Genomic DNA, 7,779 nt, shown 5'->3' with positions numbered 1-7,779 from the left:
GCTCAGTTGCCAGCGTGTTTTGAAACTGTCCACTTCAGTCTGCATAATTTTCAAAACCGTGGTGGACTTTGCCGACGACAAATGCAGGTGCTAAATGCCTGCGTTCGAGAACTATTGTATCATATAACGCGTGTCACATCACGAAGAAATAGTTTTCGGTTGGCATTTGGGAACATACCAACCTGCACTCTGAATAGCATACGCGTCACAACGTTGTCTATTGATAGAACCAGGAACCATATTGAACAAAACAGTTTTTGTCGTCACGTAAGAATATTTAACATCAATCGACTGGCTACATAATTGTGTCTGTGTTATGTACAGAGTGTTTTGTTAGGCTTAATACTGCGGATAAAATCCCAGGCTTGTATATAGATTACGGAATATTCCACTATTTTAGTCAGCTGCTGGAAGAGGTGGATATTACATGTTACGCAGTGAACTCAATATATATGAACTCATTAACAAAGTTTGAACAAACTAAATTTTGATAGCTTTGGAACTGATACTGTTAAAGCGGAAATGAAACCAGTTCTTACACAAAACATGTAGATTTAGTCGGACTGCCCACATTAGCATCAGTTGTGAAATATCTGTCTAAGCGGTGAGACGAGAAATATTGGTACTCTGCCTGACACCATCGCAAAACAAAAACATTGCGTATTTGATAAGAAAACTAAGCAGCAAGTGAACGAGTTTAGTGGCAGAGTATTCGTGAAGGTGTGCAGAAATTAGCTCTAGTGTAAAAATGACTGGCCACCAGGCATCACTGAATCGTTGCGTTCATTTGTCAGTGTCAACACGGCCCTAGGTAAGTTACTAAATAGATGATTACTTGATGTACATTTACAGGCACCAAATATTGTTATTTCTCGTGCCAGTAGTTGCTGCTTCTTAGAATATGCCGCCTGAAACGGCGAGATTGTGCTATCCGGCCCAGGCAGCTTTCGTAGGATATGTATAGACTAAAAGATACAGGAAAGAAGACACTACGGCACAGCACTCATTACACGAATCTACACCATACAGGTTATGCTTGGGGAAGGGGGCTTCGGGTCAAGACTTGTTTGCGTGTGTGTGCACCTCGTGGCCGAAGATGTCGAATTGGCCATTTGCGGTGCTATCGATCACCGCCGACGGCGTACTCTGTGGTGGAACCTGACGGTACAAAGTGGGGTACGGTGCGGCACTGCGACTGCTAACGCTTGTTTTCGTGACTCAGGATGCTGTATTCTTGTGCTTCTGTGTTGACGCAAGGCTGTTGTTTCGACCAAAGGACTGCCGAACGCTGAGGAGACAGCGCAGAACAGGAGTATTTCCTGTTCGTCTCTTCTTATTGCAGCTCATTTTTAGAGCTTTTATTAACCTGTACAGTTCAGCTGCATGCTCGTTGAACATAATCGCGAATCTTACAATAAATACATATTTTTTTTACAGATATGCAACTGTTGTTTTACTTGGCGTACGAAGGCCGGGAAACCACAGTTAGGAACATTTTGAACGTGAAATGAGTGTTGTGAAAGAAATGGGTAATGAAAAACAAGCAGCAGTGCAACCGACACAAACAAACAATTTAGTTGACACATTCTGCCGGTATTTCTGGTCAGACTTCGTGAAAGTAGTTTGCTGAATAACCCTCAGCATAAGTTCTTATAGCTTGACCAGTGTGCGTGGCAAAACCTTGGAATCACTGGCACGCTCGGAAAAACCGGCCGTTGGGGTCACCCACATCTGTGCGTCGTACCCGTGAGAGTGTGAGATAGATTCAGCTGTTTAGAACCCCGTGAATTGAAAATTTTATGCTAGCAAATACGTGAACAATGGAAAAGGAGATGAAATACGGATTTGGATCTGGTGCTTTGATTATAAAGTACACTCTTTAAATGGCACGGCAGGGATGCAAGATGCAAATATCCTGGAAAAATAAAGCCCATGTGTTGTTTCAAGATTGCAGTTGGCTAAAATGGTAGCTTAAAAAAAGATAAGTCGTTACCTGTATTTGATCTTTCATAACAGGAGTTAGCTCAAGCAATTAAGAAACTTGTTGCGGAAAACAACTTTAAGCTAAGTGCATGATTTCTGCTGTGCAAATAACAGATTGCTTCAAAGTTGGCAGGATTCTCTGAAGTTCCTTGTTCCTTCAGTACAGTTCCACAAACGGAGAAGCGTGTGATGCAACCAATACGCCGTTGGTGCTCCGAGCTAACGGAACTGCCAGCTGCTATTCCCGCCCCCTTCCCCCTTTCTGTTGTTCACTTATTTTTCTCTTTATTTTCACGCATATCTGCTTTATGCATACATTACGTCATCACCCGCCACCTCGTTAGAAGACTTCCTTGAGCACCACCTTTCAAGCTTATGAACGCTGGACCACGAAGGCATGGTTTCTTAGCAAGATCGAATTTAGCGGCATTTTTCGCAAAGTTCCAGCTCAACGTTTGATGTTAGGACGCCAGTTTATATCGGGAACGGATTTACCGTTTATGTTCTCTCTATCCTGCACCATTTCCGCATTAGATTGCCGCGCACACCAATCCGGGATTGAGTTTGAAGATTTTGCAAAGAAAGCTCTGAAAAGGGTTTTCCAGTAGAAAAGGAAAATAAAGGAAATTGCCTAATTGGGCGAATAAATCAGAGCGACGTCTTAGTTCCCGGATGCTGCGAGTCTTAATGAGGTCTTACCGGAGACTTAGATCTCAAAGACGGCTCGATACTGCCTAGGAGCAAATTGGAAGGATTTACCGAGCTGGTCGAAGTGAAATGGCCGCATCGGATAAGAACTTTAGCAGTATCTAGTCCTGCATTTTACTTATGGTGTCATGATTTCTTTTTTATTGTGTTGACTTGAAGAGATTAGTAGAGGTGGGCTGAGTGTTAGGTTCTAAGATAGCGATGTCGCGATAAAAGGACATAGGAAAATTGAAGGCACAACGAAGTTTTTGTGGCGGTCCGGGAGATTGGCCCTTCTGTAAAATACAGGCGTTGAAATTAATGCTTACTCTTCTTTTCAATATGGTATAACGGCAACGAAGAATTTTATACTCCAGGGAATAACTGTCAGGCGTTTTTTGGCGGTTTCATTCACATCAAGAAAGCTTCAGAAGATAATAATAATATTTGGGGTTTTACGTGCCAAAACCACTTTCTGATTATGAGGCACGCCGTAGTGGAGGACTCCGGAAATTTTTACCACCTGGGGTTCTTTAACGTGCACCTAAATCTAAGCACACGGGTGTTTTCGCATTTCGCCCCCATCGAAATGCGGCCGCCATGGCCGGGATTCGATCCCGCGACCTCGTGCTCAGCAGCCCAACACCATAGCCACTGAGCAACCATGGCGGGTGCTTCAGAAGAGCATTTGTGAGCATTAAACTTCGTACAAGAGCATATATATGGTTCTTTTCATGGCTTCAAACATTTTGAAAAGACTCTGGGTAATTTATACAGGAGCATATATGCTTCGTTTTATAGTTTTACTCAATTCGAGAAAATGCTTGCTTGTTCCCACAAGGGCAGATATGTTTTCTTTATCCTTGTTTTATGTAATTTTATTGTGAAACGGCAAAAACTAAGAAGATGGTTCTCTGGGGAAGTCACGAAACTATGGTCGGCAAGGCGATATTTGAACACATTTTGACTCAAGCTATTCTGCAGCGCTAATGGCGATTACCATGAATTTTCCACATAACGAACCATACAGTAGTGTCCAGATGAAAACTCATGTCTTCGTAGACCAAGGCGACAAATGAACAGGCAAACATTATTCCAAGCAACCGAGCAAATTTTAACCGTGGAGGCGCGGCAAAGGCCTAGTAAGCAAGCGATTGTGCCGTGCTATCTTAACTGCGGCGACACGCTTATCCTTGATGCGAAATTCGCGCACACCCTGCTCGACGAGATAAAATCCGAACGCATTATTGTGAAGCCAAATACAGGATAAGCATTCACGATTTATGACCCGGAATAAGAAAGATCACAGAGGAGCTTGAATGCCCTACCGCCAGGTGGTGGGGTCGTCAGCGTCCTTTATTACTTCACATCAGCAGGTACGGCTCACGTGGTACGTGAGACTAGGCGTAGAGAGCATAATTCCACTGAACACCACTTCACTAACATCCTGTAGGATAAGTTGCAATAGGTCTCGAAAAACAAGAACGGGGCTTTCCTGCACAAACTACAGCCGTTTCTGCACCCGTTTCTACACCCGCTGTCCTTTGCTTAGATGGTTGTTGGTTTCCCTGAGCTTTGAGAACGATATCAGAAAGGTAAATGGATCTGGAGCTAGGGAGACTACGGTGTGAGACAGCTGCTTGACTGGTGCCTCAATTGAAGGTCGATCATGCAAGGAAGCGAACTTTCTGTTTTGGACAGGGTGCGTGAGTGCAGGGAGTATTTAAATTGGCTTAGTTCATTTAAGTGTATAGTCTCTTCAGGCACTGCGTGGACCACAGTGCGCGCGAAGATACTAAGGAATATTACGGTATTCAGAACGTGTGGGACACATCGGGAAAGAGTTCTGATTGGGCCTTTGCTGCGAGTTTACCTACCAGTGTAAAATGTTTTAGCAAAATAAGGTGTTTGCTCCCGGCGCCAATACATCATTATGTTGTGGGTTCACTTAAGTCATTGTTTTTACAATGTGTTACCACCAACATATACTTCAGGTGGATCAATGGATGCTGTGAAAGTATGTTAGACATTAAATAGTTGATCTTCTCGTATTTGAAACTTCCTGCGATGAGTCATCGCATGGAGTCCGTGATAGGGGATCTACGAAATTACGCAAGCAGGCTTTCCCACACGCCTCACTTTTCCTTACCTAGATGGCTGCATTGCCGTTAGTAACACCCTTAAAGGTAAGACGCGCTTTTTTGAAAGCTTAGGTGGTGGCGGGACACAAGGCAGTAGGAATGATGACACAGGCTAGCACGTCGACGCCTTATTTACGATTCTAGCCCGAGGTCCGCCATGTTCGTTATGCCAGGTAAGATGTGCGAAAAAGCGCACTTGCACGATTTCGCATATCTTATATACTACAACAGTGACAAAATTCACTCAAGAATTGAAGATTAACAATCTGTTCTACAGGTGCACGTTTTTCACTGATTCTGGAGGTGCAAGAAATGTGGTGAAAGTATGCAGGGTCCTCAAAGGTAAACTAAGCTATTTTATTAGGTATAGGATGCTGGGTACGCAATATCTGCTTGCACAGGCTGTTTATGCGATTTCACGGACAACATTTTCACGAATATATTAGCCACTAAACACCTAATTAGGAAAAAAAAACAATCACAAATAATACTCTTGCTATCGCGATTGTGGTATGTGTTGATATTCGAATCTTTCGGAGAATCTCATTCGAAGGCAACTTCACTTAGTGTGATATTTCTGGATCGCTTCCGTTCCGAGATGTTCGTAGTCGAATTTGACACTCGGTTCGCTGACTTCGCAATCAGGGGCGTGGATCACGACACAACGTCAAGCCGTGAAGGAACGTGAACGTGAGGCGAAGGGAGAAAATCACCCATTGAAAGTTTTCGTCAGCCGACAGCAAGAGCGCAGCTCTTATGGCGCAGCTGGCCAACGAGATGCCACACGCCGTAAGCTAAATCACAATGGAGTTGACGTTTTGCCGAGATCCATACCTCTGAATCGTAGGGGGGGGAGGGGTCGACGGTGTCAAAACTATTTCAATGAATCTCACATTTGACAAGAGAGATCTCGTAACAAAAGCGCTCCGGGAAAATCAGAGTCAAGTAGTCTTCAAATAAAATCTCATCCTAATATAGTTTCAAATATAAATAGGTACCACAATCGCGATAGCAGAAAACTTCATTAAGATCTCTTCGTTAAGTACGCGTTTGGTAGCTCGAATGTTTCTCGAAAATTGCACCCGCCAAAGCGCATAGACCACCTGTGCAAGCAGAGTTTGCGAATCTAGCATAGAGTTGTTATTAAAATTACAATGACTTTAACGTTGAAGACCCTGTATTTTAATTGGAATACACACTTAGGAACTGAAGGGATAGATACGTCGGAAATTTAAGAAAAACGAAGAAAGCTTGGTGGCATGCCCAACATTCACGTCTCAAAAGGGATCCTCATATCATCATCACCATCCTCATCCTCATCATCACCACCACCACCACCACAACCGCCCCATTCAGCCTTAGATAACGTAAGCAAATAAAAAAATTTGAAGTGCGACACTTGAGACGCTAAAACGAATACAAGTCGCAAAACAACATTTCACTGCCCTGAACGGTGGACACCAGACGACCGGTTTAGAGTGAGAATTTTCCCGCCGCGACGGCTTGGCGATTATAACGTTCTCCTTGCTAAGCACAAGGTAGGGAGTTCGGTTCCTGGTTGCTGCAGCCACAGTACAATACCAAATTGCAAGCACGCACGCCATGCTTTTCGGGCAGGCGTTAAAGAACGCCCGGTTGTCAAAATGTGTTACACAGTTCGCTGCCACTACGGAGTCTGTCGCGAAATGTAACTGCAACTCGCTTCCATTATTTGTGGTGCGATTTGCTTTTGACTTTTATATCAATATGTTCGTGTATGTATGGGACTGTGTGCTGTGGATATTCGGCCCTATGATATTACCCTTTTCTCACTGTGTATATATATATATATATATATATATATATATATATATATATAGGCGCAAAGGCGCAGTCGTCACCATCATGAAGTGACTAGATATTTTTCTTTTATTTTCATTAAAAAAGGCATGTCAGCGACATTGCAACTCTGAGACGCAAAACCTCACAATTCCTTAATATAGTACATGTCTTCGAGATGCGGTAAATTCCTGGCTAAACAATTTACAACGACCGAAAACTAAAAAAAAGAAAACAAGAGAAGAAAACACACAAACACGCGTAACACATTTTAGGCACCTATGTGCCTGTCCATTCATAAACCTAAATGTAAAGACTACCTTTTCTGAAGACCACGAAAGGAAGAAATTCATCTGCTTCATAAATCGCCTTCAAAAGGTTAATCAGTACTAAACCCACACAAACCTATAACGTAACTCGAAGCATGTGAACTGTGTGCATGAGTGCGTGAGTTAACGTTGACAACAGCGTTTGCCATGGAGATCGAATTTACTTATCATATAATCCGCTGCACATAACGCTGGACGAGGTTCTACAAAGTTGGTATTGTGGAAGTGAGTGTTGAGGAGCTGGCAAACCAAACTATAGGCTCGTAATGAAGATTGTTATCAACGAGTTAAATCAAAATGTTTCTTTCTTTTTTCTCATTTTAACCACTTGAAAGTCCGGCGTTAGGATAAAGCTTAAACATCGGGGTCAACTCCAATTTCCTTGTTCATGCACGACTGAAACGCCGACACGTTTTCAATGGACTACCGATGAACCAATTAGAACAAAATACCTAGCATATGAGAAAGAAAGCTAAAATTTGTCGAGTGTAGAGGGCCACGCGATGCAAGACTTCTTTTCATTGAATTTTGCTGATTGCTTATCACCCGCTAAACCAAGCAGTCTATAGAGCCGATAGGGAAGACCCGGCGTTATGCCAGCCAAAGATGAACGGTAAAAAGAACCGTAAATGGAAAGTATCTTTACTTAACGCAGCCCTATATGAAGATAATTTTATTTGCGGGCATAAAGCATTAAGAAATTGCAGAAAAAGTGGCAGCCTTGAAGAAAACGTAAACACGGAGCACAAAGTTTACAAATACATAACAGCACAATAAAAAATATATCGCAGTTCTGTACGTGATGTCCTGAATAATCTCAA

The sequence above is a fragment of the Dermacentor variabilis genome, chromosome 11 (assembly GCF_050947875.1).
Source record: "Dermacentor variabilis isolate Ectoservices chromosome 11, ASM5094787v1, whole genome shotgun sequence".
NCBI classification, from domain to species: Eukaryota; Metazoa; Arthropoda; class Arachnida; order Ixodida; family Ixodidae; genus Dermacentor; species Dermacentor variabilis.
Note: the sequence above shows the minus strand (reverse complement) of the source record.